Source organism: Peromyscus leucopus, chromosome 20, assembly GCF_004664715.2.
Source record: "Peromyscus leucopus breed LL Stock chromosome 20, UCI_PerLeu_2.1, whole genome shotgun sequence".
NCBI lineage: Eukaryota > Metazoa > Chordata > Mammalia > Rodentia > Cricetidae > Peromyscus > Peromyscus leucopus.
In genome coordinates, this window is record NC_051080.1 from 47425814 (window position 1) to 47441054 (window position 15241).

At 43.4% G+C, this 15241-nt stretch overlaps 1 protein-coding gene and 1 pseudogene across 2 annotated transcripts in view; both read right to left on the reverse strand.

Annotated features, from left to right (window-relative positions):
* Lrp12 (LDL receptor related protein 12) overlaps positions 1–15241 on the reverse strand; it is a 77701-nt gene that overhangs the window by 42311 nt on the left and 20149 nt on the right. The window lies entirely within an intron of this gene.
* Positions 4631–7003, reverse strand: LOC114699895 (annotated as a pseudogene).

The following is a 15241-nucleotide window of genomic DNA, read 5'->3' on the forward strand; positions in this document are numbered from 1 at the left end:
ACCCTAGCTAGGCTTGTCAAGCTCTCCAGACCGTTCGATCTAACGGCCTGTAAGCCTTCCTCGCTGGCTCACAGTCTCTCATTCTGCCTTTCCATTGCAATAATAACAGATTTGCTTTAGAAATGTTATCAAATGTCTTGCTGCTCTACTTTGCACCTTATGAGGTGGCTCCGATTCCCTGCGCTGGGTTCAGCCATCTGCAGTGGGCTTCTCTAACATTTAATACACTGCTCAAGTGTATCACATTTGTGTTCGCTGTGAGTGTTTATAATTCTCCACTAGGTCCTACTCTGGGCAGGGGAGGAGTTGAGGGAAAGGGCCGTAGGCAGCAACAGTATTAAGCTGGGTTGTGCTATTTTTCAACCCTGGGGACCAACACAGAACATTACATAAATAGGGATCCAGTCTCTATCTGCTCAAATAAAGACACTTGACATATAAATGAGTTACGCCAAGTCCTGGCTCCCAAAGAGCTGACAATCTCTTGAGAAAATTACCTCAAAATACATGAAATAAAACCGAAAAAAGCAAGTGTTCTACTCAAGGAGGGAATGTTAGGGACTTTCTGCCAAAAGTAAGACTCGGGGATGGTATGTCCACTCTGGCTTCCCATATCAGCCAATTCAACTGGAAACCACGGACACTGAGAACTGCAGGGGAAATGTCAGCCTGTGTCTGTAGATTGTGCAGGAAACAGAAAAATAACTACGGGAACAATTGGGGAGGACTGAGATTTAAAATGAGCATCCCCACACAGCAGAAAATAAACAGAAATAAGAAACTCACACCTAAGAGTCCTCCTACAGGTCACGACCAGAACTGGAATAAGCCAGCAAGTCCGTGTTGAACAAGAAAGCTGGGGTAAAGGTGACTAGAACTAACTCAGGGGGCAGACGCCAGCCTGAGCTGCAGGATGGCGAGTGTCGAGACAGCAGGGACAAGCACGGTAGGCGCACAGGCTTTCTGCTGGGGGAGCCCCTGGAGCAGGAGTGTCCCAGCAGAGCCGGGAAATCTTGTTAGGCCAAGGGACAAACTGTGTTAGGGAGGCAGCAGTAATATCGGAGCATGGAGACTGAAACCCTGCAAAAAAATTACCCCCAAAATGTGCATCAGGGTCCTCGTCTTAGATTAATCTGCCTATGTGTATGGTGAGTCTTCCCAAGGGACAGATCAGGAGCTGCTACAAGGCCGAAGTTAAACGCACTTTCAGCTCACCTAGTTGAAGAAGTTCTTTCAAGTGTGGAAAAGTTCTCAGGCAGAGCATCCCTCCCAGCAATCAGAACACGCACAGCAGCAGGAGGGCTAACCTAGTGCTTTACTCCAGGTTACCACTCCCAATCCCCTCGTGAAACTCCCACGGGAACTTCCCCGATGGCTCAGTGGTAGGTACAAGTAAGACATTTGCTACCAGTCCCAAAGACCTGAGTTCTATCCCTGGCCTCCACACAGCAGAAAGAGGAAACTGACTCCGGTAAGTTGTCTTCTGAACTCTACATGTGCATCACAGTATGCATGCACACGTATGCACGCATGCACATACACTCCCTCCCAATAGATAAATTCACTACTTAATAAAATTATAGTGAAAATATTTTTAAAAATTGCTGGCAGGAGTATAAAACTGCAGTCATTTTAGAAATGTTTCTTTTCATGATGAATATGCATAACCAAACACACACCCATGTAAGGGGAAACAAAAACATCAAACAACAAGCAAATCTAAAAATGCTAGTAAAGTTTTAGAAGGAAATGTAAGAAGCACTTAGAAATTTTTTCTGAAACAGCACCCGGCGCCACGTCCTCATTTACGCCCTAAAGCTGTGTGTCTGTCTGCTTTAAGTCTGAACAGGCACAGGAGTCGCCTCAGGAACATCTGTCAACCTGACCTGTTATCGATCTACTCCCCTTGCAGGCTGAAGGCACTCTGGATCCTCAGCAGCCTAGTGGGTGGAGCAGACAAGGTCAACTCACACAAACCAGACTGCTCCCCTTGACAACTTCCTTAGCCTACCATGTACAATCAGAGAGCTGAAGGCACCAGAAGCCATCTTGGGTAGACACCTAACTAACTATGTCTCATCAAGCTGTGGTCTGGGCCTTCCTGTCCTTGTCCTAATGCTTCCGTCACTTCAGACTAAAGCTCATGGCAGTACCCCAAATCTGTCCTGGGGTCACTGGACCCTTCGTTTCTCTTCTCAACGCATCAACTGCATTTCCTTCCCACTCTTTGCCTTTCCTCTTCTCTTTAGTCGGGTATTGGCATGGGTGGCCCAGCCTTGCCTGCTGGGGCTGCTGGAGGAGGGACTTGAGCACAAAATCCCAGTTACAGAGACACTTCTCAAGAGTGACAGAAGACAGATTACCAGTGCCTACAGTGGGGAGCAAGAACAACTGACTTACTAAAAACAATGAAAGTGAGCTGGAGATGATGAAACTTTTCTGTATTTTGGGAAGTGTTACATGTGCATTTATGTTAGGCAAAGTTCACCAAAATGTGACCTCAAAACAAGCACATTTTACTGCATGAAAATCTTACCTCAATAGAGCTATTTTAAAAAAGAGGCATGGGGACTCCAGACATGACTTGATTCAGAGATCTAGCTTTCTTCTGTAATCCTACTGGCCACAGGCTGCTGCTCTTTCTCAGCCTAACAAAGCAGCTGCAGCAGCTCCAGACATCACACCCACAGGAAGACAGAATCCCAAAAATCGTCACTCTGTTTACAGCTGTTGAAGTCACATGACAAGTTTTTCACGAGCAAATGAATGCAATGAAGGTCCCAGGCTAAGGGGTGAGATGTTAATTTTTCCAAAGCACACCCGGGCATTATGAAGAAGGGGAAAGCCACTGGATGGCTGGCAAAGGGCAAGCTACCAGTGCAGCATTTTTCTTTCAGAGAGAATCCGATCCCTTACCTTTACCTAAGGATTCACATGGCTGAGGCTCATTTTCAATTTTAATTTCCTCTATTCCTTTATACAGAGATGAGCTCTGCTGTATCTTCACTTACCAATATTTCTGAGAAATGACATGGCCTGAGTAAGTTAATACAGCAGGGAAGCATTTACAGAAGTGAATGTAAAACTATGGTTGGCATTCTGCATCTTTTAATGACATAACGGACTTGGGTATTAGCCATGAAAGTCAGAAAGAAAAGAGGCATGGACACTCCGCCTGCCTCCCAATAGATGAACACACCCTCAAAGGAAAGTGAATTTGAGCAAGCCTTTACTTGACAGAGCTCTGACATGGAACTTTCTACAAAGATGAACATATACCACAGAGACACTATCTAACTTGGTAGCCATTTGGCACATGTAGATATTGGTCATTTGAAATGAGGGCATTGTACTGTAACAAATAAGTTGATTTGATTTAATTGTAATTAATTCAACCTTGGATTTAAAATAGCTCCTGTGGCCATGTAGGCTTGGTTCTAAATCTAATTCTAACTTATAGGAAAGACAGAGGACAGGGAACATCTTTAATTACATTACTGAGATACACTTGGCAAACTCCAGAGCGGAAATTGTAAAAATAGTTTCTTTAAAACATATTTCGTTGCTTACAAAAAACAACATTCAAAAGGCTGTGAATGAACTTACAAACAGAAAAAAAAAAAAAAAGCTTAAATGAATGTAAATTTGAACCTAGCTGGATTCTTTAAAACGGAGGGAGTTTTGTTTAAAACTAATAATAATAGCCTTTATAGTCATTAAAAATGAAAGCACTTTGTCCTTCAGAGGCGCATTTTAGAATATTTAAAATCAGGATAGACGTCACCTTACGGTAAAAGGATGGAAAAGGATACTCTAAGCAAATAAATCCAAGAAGCAAGCTGGTGTAGCCATTTTAATATCTGACAAAATAGGCTTCAAACCAAAACTAATCAGAAGAGATAGTGAAGGACATTACAGACTCATCAAAGGAAAATTCCACCAAGAGGACACTGCAATTCTTAACATCTGTGCACCAAGCACAAGGGGCACCCAACTTTGTAAAAGAAACAGTACTGCAGCTTAAATGACATATTGACCCTCACCCACTAATAGTGGGAACTTCAACATCCCATTCTCAACAATAGACAGGTCATCCAGACAAAAACTTAGGAGAGAAATGCTGGAGCTAACCCACATTATAAACCAAACAGACCTAACAGATATTTACAGAACATTTAACCCAAACACAAAAGAATGTACCTTCTTATCAGTACCTCGTGGAACTTTCTCCAAAATAAACTACATACTTGGACACAAAGAAAGTCTCAACAGATACAAGAAACTGAAATAACTCCCTGCATCCTATCAGACCACTGAGGATTGACGCTGGATTTCAACAACAACAGAAACAACAGAAAGCTCACAAACTCATGGAAATGTAACCACTTACTACTGAATGAAAAAATGTCAAGACAGAAATTTAAAAAGAAATTAAGGACTTCCTAGAATCAAATGAAAAAGAAGACACAACATATCTAAACTTATGGGACATGCTGGGCAGTGGTGGTGCATGCCTTCAATCCCAACACTCACGAGGCAGAGGCACTTGGATCTCTGTGAGTTCAAGGCCAGCCTCATCTACAAAGTGAGTTCCAGGATAGCCAGGGCTACACAGAGAAACTGTCTCAAAAAAGCAAACAAAACAAAACAAACTTATGGGACACAATGAAGTTGGTTCTAAGAGGCAAGTTCATAGTACTAAGTGTCTACATAAAAACACTGGAGAGATTTCACGCCCTGTGGAGGGAGTTGGAACTAGAGACTCAATGACAGTGAGAACAGGCTGTGAGTGGCTGGCATTGCCACTGAGCTCATGGTGATGTCTGAATCCACACTGCTATTGAGGGCCATGTCCAGGTCCAAGGTCCTCCTGCAGCTGAGGTCTGTGTTGATGTCCGTGGCCTGTGTTATCACTGAAGGCCATCCAGATGGTAGGTATCGACAGATATCGCTGCAAGTGTTGTGATTCAGGCTGTCTCTGAGGGACTTGTTTTGGTCTGTGGTCCTACTGCAGCCAAGGGCTGTTTGCGGTCTGTGCTGTCACCAGAAAACATGTGGAAGCCCATGATCCATGTGCCCGCTGACTGTAAAGAGCAGGGAAGCTACTTTTGCAGGGATATCTATCGATGATTGCAGATGCACAGTTGAGAAAGAGGGACATGGAAGGCTTTGGTGACAGCCCCTACCCCCCCCAACACCCCAACACCCTAAACAGACAGCTGTCAAAGAGAACTCTTCAAAAGGATGCTGAAGTTAGCGCTCAGCACTGATGGCTTCTGGCGGGGTGCAGGAGGGAAGGCTCAGTTCTTCTTAAGGGGCAGGCCACTGAAAGTTTGACCATGCTCCCATGAGTGTACAGACAAGACAAATAGCACTTGTTTTATTTAATTTTAATTTTTTATTTTTTGGGGGGAGGTCAAAAGGTGGAGGGGGCAGACATGGAAGGACTGAGAAATGTGTGTGATCAGGGTACATCGTGTGAAGTTCTCAAAGAATCAATAAAATTATAAAAAATTATTTCCTTTATTATTTTGAAATTATAATTAAGCCATTTTCCCTTTCCCACTCCTAATCTTCCATATAGCTCTCCTTCAAATCCATGGCCTCATTTTTCATTAACTGTTGTTACATGTGTGTGTGTGTGTTCCTAAATACATATTTGCAGGGCTTGCCATTTGGTATTAAATAACCAACTGGTGTGCTCTTCGCTGGGGAAGCCTATTTCTCCTGCTTTCAACATTCCTTGGTTGCCTGTAGTTCCTTGTGTAGGGCTGAGGCCTATAGGCCTTTCCTTACCCACGTCAGCATGTCTACTGTTGTCCTTGTTCAGCTCATGCTTAAGCACTCACGTTAGTGAGACCTCATGCGTGTAGTTTCTGATATTTCTAGGAGACACACTCATAGCAAACTCCCTGATCCTCTTCCACAATGATCCCTGGGCCTTAGATGTGGGAGTTGGGTTGTAGATCATCCAGTTGGGACTGGGCTCCACAACTCTACATTTTGATTGGTTGTGGTTTTCTGCAACGGTCTCCATCTGTTGTAAACCTGTTACAAAGGTTTCCTTGGTAAGGGGTGAGGACTACATTTGTCTGTGGATACAAGGACAAATAATTAGAGAATAGTTAGGACTGTGCTGGTTTAGTCAAGTGGTGATGGCTGGTTCTCTTCCAAGGTCCATGATTTCACTCAGCCTGGGTAGCTGGCTACGTTTCCAGTACCAGGCACGGTTTCCTCAAGTTGAGCAGATGTGTGCCACTACCGCACCCTCAGGGTTTTCATGCCATGCTGTCACCATTGTGGCTCATAGGCATCATAACTGGGTAGGACTGTTGGTTGCTTCCCTATTTCAGAAGCATGTATGGCACCTTCTGGTCCCAGAAAAGCTAGCCGGGAGGAAACTTTCAGATGGGCTGCAGCTCAGAAGTGCCTGGGCAGTGTGTCAGAAGTGCATGGTGTCTCCAGCAGTAGGGACTTACCCTCCACCTCTGGGGAAACCAAGGGCAATAGCAATAGCCTACATTGTTTCAGGAGTCTCTTGGGCAAGTTAGACCAACAACTCAAAAAGGGTTTTTGTTTTGTTTTATCACAAAGCAACCATCAAATTATGAGTTTATTTGTGCTCTAAAATAATTAAATATTAACATGCATCTTCCCATCAGGTGACCTCATGGGTCATGGGCAACATAGAACCTGGACAGGAAATCCTTTGGCCTCAGTGTTTCGGTTTCATGGAAAAACCGCATGTGTCGCTGCCATCTTTCCCTTAATGACCAGGAGGTCAACATTCTGAGGGCTGTGACTGAGCATCCTTCATGAACATTTCTCGGACTTTATCCTGTCCCTGTTTCACGGTGCTCTCCAGCTGGAATAGAGCATACTGCTTGGCACCTCCCGATACCGAGCCAGGTAAAGCTCCCGCACCCCGACTGAAAATGGGCTTCGCTGAGGTACTGGCTGAGGCAGCAGCCTGCTGCCATCTTGCCAAGGAAACCCCGGGTTTTTGTTTTGTTTTGTTTTAATGTTAATGACATTTGGCTCTTGGAGGAAACACTGTCAGTCTAGATGGGAAACTTTCATTTAAACTACTTGTATGTTTATACACCAAATATTTGTAGGTATTTTTAGGTAGCTAGTTAATAGCATGATTCCTTGTGACTTTTTTGTGCAAAGCCCCATAGGTAATTATGTTAAACTATGCAAGAAGAGAACCTCAGGGAGAAGTGCTCAAACCCTGGTCCTAGAATCCTCAATTCTGACATGCTGTAACCTGACCCATCCATTATCTTTTGGGAGTGTATTATGTAATATATAATACATATAATATACATCAAAACAAAGAGAAAGAAAAGGTAAAAATCACACTTATCTTTGCACCACTAATGAGTCTTTTATAACTAAACCTTTATGTAGTCTGTTAGAAAGACCAGTTTGACAGTGAAACCCTCTTTTTGCCTGTGTTACACAGGACAGGACAGGATTATAATGGCCACATTATTTCTCAGAACTACCCTAAATCTTCTGCTAAACGAAGTCCTATGACTGAGGCCCAAACTGGGCATCCTTTTAAGAGAAAGAAGTAGCAGAGACCTCTCCATTCACATCTGCACAGAGAAGAGGCATGAGAGGATACAGGACTTCAGTCTGACACCATGGAAATCTCCAACTTGCAGCGTCCACAACTGCAAAAAAACAGTGCCTGTTGTTAAGTGCCAGTTGGAGGTATTTTGATGTGGAGGTTCAAACTAATGCATACAATTTCCCCAGGTATAATTTCACCTGTTTATGAGTGCTTTGAAAACGTATAAAGAATGCAGTGCAATATTCTGAGGAAAGGCTTCCTAGCATCAAAAAAACCAAACCACCACAACAACCAAAACCAAAACCACAAAAAAAACAAAACAACAACAAAAAGACCACACCACCAACAACAACAAAAATGGCTATAATGGGATGCTGCAAACCAAACAAAAGGTTAAGGTTAGATTTTCCTATTTCATGTACTTACTAGTATTCTAAGATTATTCTATTTCTTTTTTTTTTTTTTTTTCTGGTTTTTCGAGACAGGGTTTCTCTGCGTAGTTTTGCGCCTTTCCTGGAGCTCACTTGGTAGCCCAGGCTGACCTCGAACTCACAGCGATCCGCCTGGCTCTGCCTCCCGAGTGCTGGGATTAAAGGCGTGCGCCACCACCGCCCAGCCAGATTATTCTATTTCTACAACCTTCTAATTTAAGTCATTCATGACAGATTTCTATGAACTGACCAGAATCTATCTGCCACCTAAACTAATAGTAATAATCATTTATAATATTAATTTTATGAGAGAGATACTTTAGGTATCCTATAGTACTATCTTAATAAGATTTTATTTGAAATATCTTAAAGATAAGTATCTGGGGGTTGAAGAAAAAAACAGCATTCTTGCAGGGGACCTGAGTTCAATTCTCAGCACCCATGCTGGGGGCCCACAACTGCCTGAAAGTTCAGCTCCAGGGGGACCCAGTGCTTCTGGCAGCCACAGGCACCTTCACTAACATGCGCGCGCGCGCGCACACACACACACACACACACACACACACACACTCACAATTAAAAGTAAAGGAGATCTTTACGATGACAAGCAACTATTCAGTACATAAGCTCTCAGGATCCAAAGAATGAATCACACCCCAGAGAGAACACACAAAGGCTCTGTGACTTCTGCTGCTCAGCATCTCAGGGAGAGTTCATGAAGATGGAAATAATTTTCATTCTGAAATTGGCTTGAACTGCTGCTATAAGAACTCGTAGTAAATAAGAAAAGGAATTTAAGATGGTACAAGTTCAACGACTCCTACCTATCACTCTTATGATTTATAAACATTAAGGTATTAGGGGAGTCAGAATTCCAAGACAGTCTTATAAATTATACATTTATACTACTTTCTTTAACAGCTTTATTAGAACACATTTTATATATCATAAAATCATTTAAAAGTGTATAGTCAGTAATTTTTTTAAAGTATATTCAAGAAGTTACACAACCAGTTCTATTTTTTTAAGGCCTGAATATTTTCATCATTTCCCAAAGAAAGCTTGCATTCCCTCTCCTGTGCTATACCGAGCCCCAACAACACACATCTGTGTTCTGATTCTACGGACTGCCTGTTCTAGTCAAACCAGGAAAGCTGTATGTCCACTCTGCTTCATTCCCTTTTATGTCTCAGTAACGTCCTGTTATTGGACATATACATACCTGTTCATCAACTGAAAGATGTTGCAGTCTCCATCTTTGTGAAGGCATGTTCACAACTCTCCAGTGTATACACAGAGAATACAACTGGTTGGGTATATGGTAACCCAGTGTTTCCTGTTCTGAGGTATGACCAAACTGTACACTGCCACCAGTCAAGTATGAAGAATTGGTGTCTTTACGTCTTTGCTAGTTCTTGTGGTCGCCCACCATTGTGAGTGTGTGTGTATGTGCATGCACAGGACTGTGTCAGTGTGTGTGCCCATGAACATATATATGGAAGACATGGTGTCTCCCTCTATCCTTTTCTGCTTTGCTGCAGAATCAATTTCCCCACTGAAGTGGAGGGCTGCCATTTTAGGTACATCGCTCTCAAAGCTCTTGGTATCTGCCTGTTTCCGCCCCTCAATGCTGGGTGACTGACATGCACAGCTATACCTGGCTTTTTGTTACATACATAAACTACTTAGGTCCTTATGCTTGCAAAAGAAGTGCTCTTATCCCCTGAGCCATCTCCCCAACCCCTCAACTGCCTTTTTTAAATCATCCTACTGGGGGTGAAGTGGTATCCTCTTACTTGGCTTTGCATTTCTCTAGTGAATAATCTCTCTCTCTCTCTCTCTCTCTCTCTCTCTCTTACCCCCACCCCTACCCCTACCCTAAGAGAAGATTAGTGATAGTTCTGGGAAGGGCTTTTATAAACTATTTTACCAACCACTAATGAAACTGAAGTGCAGAGAAAAGGGTAAGTCACTTGTTAGAAATCAGCTGTGTGAACATGTAATTTATTTGAAAAAACGTCATGGATTTCAAGAGGACTATCAGCATGCTCTGACAAGTACATATACAGTGCTGTAGCCAATACAAAAAACCAAGACAAAACAATTCCATGACCCAGAAAAGCTCTCTGGTTGCCCTCTGAAGCCAATCCCCATTCCACATCCCTCAAGTTCAACAGCCACTGGCCATCAACATTTAAGCTGCATTATGCACTGTGCTGAACTTGCTATACACTATTAAATCTGCCTCCTGAAGTCGTAAGAATATCTTTACCCCCATATTATAGATGAGGAAAATTACCCAAGGGAAGTAAGTCACCCACCCAAGAGTTTTCAGCTAGTAAGTGGTAGGGCCAGATGAAATTCTAATCTATTTAATTTCAATATTAAAAAGTTTTTCCTAAAATAAGCAATTTGCTTTTGTTGAAAAATTTCTAATGTCTGTCTACATGTATTTCTGCATACAGACCCGTCGAGCATTTGTGGCTGACCGAAAAGAAAATGTTTGGGTGCCCAAACCCCAAGGCCTTGTATTGCTATTCTGACAGCGACCCAAGGCCTCTTTACTGGTTTGTGGATTAGTTACTGCTTCCTGCTTTTAGTCAGTTTTACAGGGGCTCAACTCTGCACTGAGACAATAGGGAAGGTTTCTGGATCTAGATCCCTCCCATCAAAAGCTCAGGGTGCAAAAACACAAACTCGTTTGAGTGAAGAATATCTGAAAATAGCTTTGAGGGCATCTTGCTGCTAAAGGGTCACATAGGGGAAGTTTCCTGTTGTGGAATATTTAACTATGGAAAGATGTGTCGTCGCATTTGTTTATGCTGCATTTGTTTAACTATGTGAAGATGTGTTGCTGTTTTACCTTGCCTGCCTAAAGCACCTGATTGGTCTAATAAAAAGCTGAATAGCCAATAGTGAAGAAGGAGGTATAGGTGGAACTTCTGGGCAGGGAGAGTAAGCAGGTGGAGAATTGAGGCTTGGAAGAGAGAGACACCAGGGAGATGCCAGGGGCCACACAGACAGACAGAGAGGAAGCAGGATAGTAGGACACACAGAATGAAAGAAAGGTAAAAAGCTCCATGGCAAAACGTAGATGAACAGAAACAGGTTAAATTAAATTAAAAGAGCTAGTGGGACAAGCCTAAGCTAAGGCCAAGCATTCATAATGAGTAATGAGTCTCCATGTCTTTATTTGGGAGCTGGTTGGCAGCCCAAAGAAAATTCCAACTATAGTTCTCCCAACACAAGGTCAATTGCCCAGACACTCAGAGACCACAGAAGTCATAGTAAAATCAGGCCTGGCTATTTCTCAAGCTGGCAGCAGAGCTTGGCCTTGTTTACGAAATGCTAGCTTTGCAGAAATGTAGAGTGCAGAAGGGTCACTGATGTTTACACCAAGGTTCCCGAGAAAGACCAGACAAATGTGTAGAAAGGTCAGATTCTCTTCAGAGATCCCCTAAGAAGCTATGCAGGAAGCTTTAAGGGTGAACCTTAAGTTGCAAAGAAGACCTCAGGATGTTGGGAGATTCAGTAATAAGAACTCTTGCACTGGCTGAAGCCAACTTAAGGAAGGAGCCATGTCAGCTACAGGTAGCAGGGCCACAGGGGCAGGGCTAGTCAAGCCCGCTGGAGCTCGGATGATGCCCCCATGTATCTGAGATGATGGATACGGGTCTGAAGGATTTTGTATTTGGCCTGCTGGGTTTCAATTTTGCTTTGATCTAGTCTTTTCTTGCTATGCCCATTTCTCCCTTCGGAATGGGCAGGTTTACTCTGTGCCATTTTATATTATATTGTATATAACTTTCTTTTGATTTTACCCCTGTTCACAGCTAAAAGTTTGCTTCCAGTCTCAGAGATATTTCAGTTTTTAATGTTGAGACTTGCCAGGCAGTGGTGATACACACCTTTAATTCCAGCACTTGGGAGGCAGAGGCAGAGGCAGATGGATCTCTGTGAGTTCAAGGCCAGCTTGGTCTACAGAGTGAGTTCCAGGACAGTGAGAGCTACACAGGGAAACAACCAAATGTCTAAGGGTTCCTTTCCCTTGGTATCCCTGCCAAAACTTCTCACTGGAGCCTCTGATGATAGCCATTCTGACTGCAGTGAGGTAGAATCTTGGTGTACTTTTGATTTGCATTTCTCTGATGGCTTAAGAGGTGGAACATTTTTTCTTGCATTCATTGGCTACTTGTACTGGTTCATTTTAAAATCATCTGTAGTTCATCTGTTGACTGGATTATTCCCTCCAAGGGGTATATTTTCTTCCCACACTTTGGATACTGATCATCTATCAGCCGAATAGCTGATGAGACCCCTGTTCTTTCCCTGTGTCTTTTTGCTGTGCTTTTCCTTCACACCTTGCAGATGCCTGTCAATTTCAAGTAGCTCGGTGTTAATTCCAGTTATTTCCTGAACTCTAGGAGTTCTTCTCAGAAAGTCCTTGCTTATGTGCACACTTGGATTATTTCCTCTACATTTCCTTCAGTTGTTTCAAATCAGATCTTGTATTAATATCTTGGGTCCAATTTGAATTGATCTTTGTACAGGGTGAGGGCTAAGAATCCAGTTACAGTCAACACGCAGATAATTAGTTTTCCCAGCACCACTTATCACATGTATGTTTCTGTCAAGAATGAGATGACTGTTGCTACATGTGTCTGATTCTGGGTCTTCTATTCTACTCCAATAATAAGTCTCTGTGTCTGGGTTGGTGCCAGCAACATACTGTTAACAGCTTTACCCTAAAGACTCTATTTTGCTACTGTACCACTGTGCCTTAACATTACCTCCATAAAACACTGAAGTTCTCTGCACCCCTTGACCCCTCCTCTTACATGTCTTGGTAAATGACACAACTATCTCGTACTAGTCCAAACAGAACCCCTAAGTCACTCCATATTCTTTTACCATCTCTCCCTTCCCTCCATGCAGTCTATGCTGAGTTCTCTTGATTTTCATACCCTTCTTTCTAACTCTCCTGATATTTATTTCATGTCCCTAATATATTTCTCCCATCTTTTTGCATTGACTATAAGCTCCACAAGGATAAAAACACAGAACAGTGCCTGCTCCTATTAGATAGTAGATGAACACTTGCTAAGTGTGGGAATAAATGAATCAACCCTACGCTGGCTTCCTACTTTTGATCTTGCAGTTCTCTGATCCTTGGCACTGTTCTTGTCCTCTCATCCTCTGAACTGCTACAAGACATTTTTTAAAGGCATATCTCATATTAATCTTTAAAAACGTTTCAACTCCTGTATGCATAAGAACTTATAAGGCCCACATGATTTGGCTCATCCCTATCTTTTAACCTTTATCATTAGATTCCCCTTTTCTGTTTTACTTTAGACATCTGGATTCAGCTTCTGGAACCCTGACGTTTTCAGCATGATGTCCCTGTCTGCAGCAGTCTACTGGACTGCCATCAGCTAGCAGGTTAAGCCCTATCACTCAGCTCAGGAAAGATGTGTCTGTGTTTAGGACAGGGAAGTATCTTTCTGTTTCTACAGTACCTCAGGTCAGTACTGACTTCTGAACATACATCACAGCCCTTATCATCTCTGGGGGTGAACAATCAACCACCATAATCTGTGTAATTAATTCAGCTAATTCAATCCAGCCGACCTGAGTAGCTCCGGCACGGTTCTGCCAGCCATGCTGTCACCTGGAGCACCTACCCGGTTTCCGACAGTCAGCTTTGCAAATGCTTACTGATTCAATATTCAAGGGCTCAAAATTACAGTTTTAAAATAAGGCATAAAGTACCCTCGGGGTAATTAAAAAATTGGCTTTATGTTACAGTTGTTAAGAAAGTAAACAAAGATAAGGAAAGGAGTAGGAAAGCCTAAAAAGAAAGGAAGACAGGCGTTCCTTCTGGGTGAAGGCCACAAGGAAGAGAGTTCAGGTAATGTCACCCTGGTTAGAGGCACTAGAGACCACTGTTTGGCAGCGGCCTTGGGAGTGGAAACTACTTGATAAAGGGCTTTGAAAGCTGCCTGAGGAAAGGCTCTGTCTCTGTCTCGCACTGGTGTTAATGACCTGCTAGGGCGGAGCAGGAAGGAGGTGGCACCAAGGGAAGCACATGGTGCGACCCTGTCAATCTCCAGCGACTCCTGGACTCACCCTCGGCCTACCGACTATACTCTTCATAAATACGACTCTTCCCTTTTCCCTCCCAGTGAACAGCTAGCTTCCCACACACCTATAGAAAGCTTATCTCACTACTCACCCACTTCCTCAGACTAAAACCTTTATCATCCATGCGTGGGCAAGATGGCTCAGTGGAGAGGTGCGTGCAGCAGGCCTGACAACCTGCATTCGATCCCAGGGTTCCACAAGGTGGCAGGAGAGCGCCGACTCCTGAGAGCGAGCTTCTCAGCTCCAACAGAGTGCTGTGGCCTGAGGATGCCTGCACTCCCACACATGCATGTGAGCACACACAATAAAATCCTACAGAGACACCACATGGGAATTTATCCTTTGTTACGTAACTTTTAAAAATGATCCCATGTAAATGTACCTATGTCTGTTATGTATGTGTGCTTCCTGGAATGGAAGAGAAAATATCTTACGTTTATCTGTACAGGTCTGTGTGTGCGCTCGTGTGTGTGTGTGTGTGTGTGTGTGTGTGTGTGTGTGTGTGTGTACACACGTGTGTGTGCACATGCACATGTGGAAGCCAGAGGAACTTGGGTATTTACTTCTCGGGGGTGGGAGGGTGCTGTTACTGGATGGGAATACACCAAGTATGTCAGGCTGGTGAGCCCTAAAGATTCACCCATGTCTTTACCTCCCCGGGGCTTGGCTCACATGTGTGCACTGTCACACCTGGCTTTCTTTTTCTTTTTTTGGTTTTTCGAGACAGGGTTTCTCTGTGTAGCTTTGCGCCTTTCCTGGGACTCACTTGGTAGTTCAGGCTGGCCTCGAACTCACAGAGATCCACCTGCCCCTGCCTCCCGAGTGCTGGGATTAAAGGCGTGCGCCACTACCGCCCGGCTACACCTGGCTTTCTTGTTACATGGGTTCTAGGGATCAAACAGGTACAAGGCAGACACTTTTCCAACTGAGCTACCATCTCCGCCTCACCAATATGATCATTTGCTGATTTCAATTTTGCTGATTTACTTATTATGGCAAATATCTGAAATACGTGTTGTCTCCAGTTCATACAAACAAAGAAATTACAAAGTAGTAACTTGTTGAGAGTGACACAGCTAGAAAA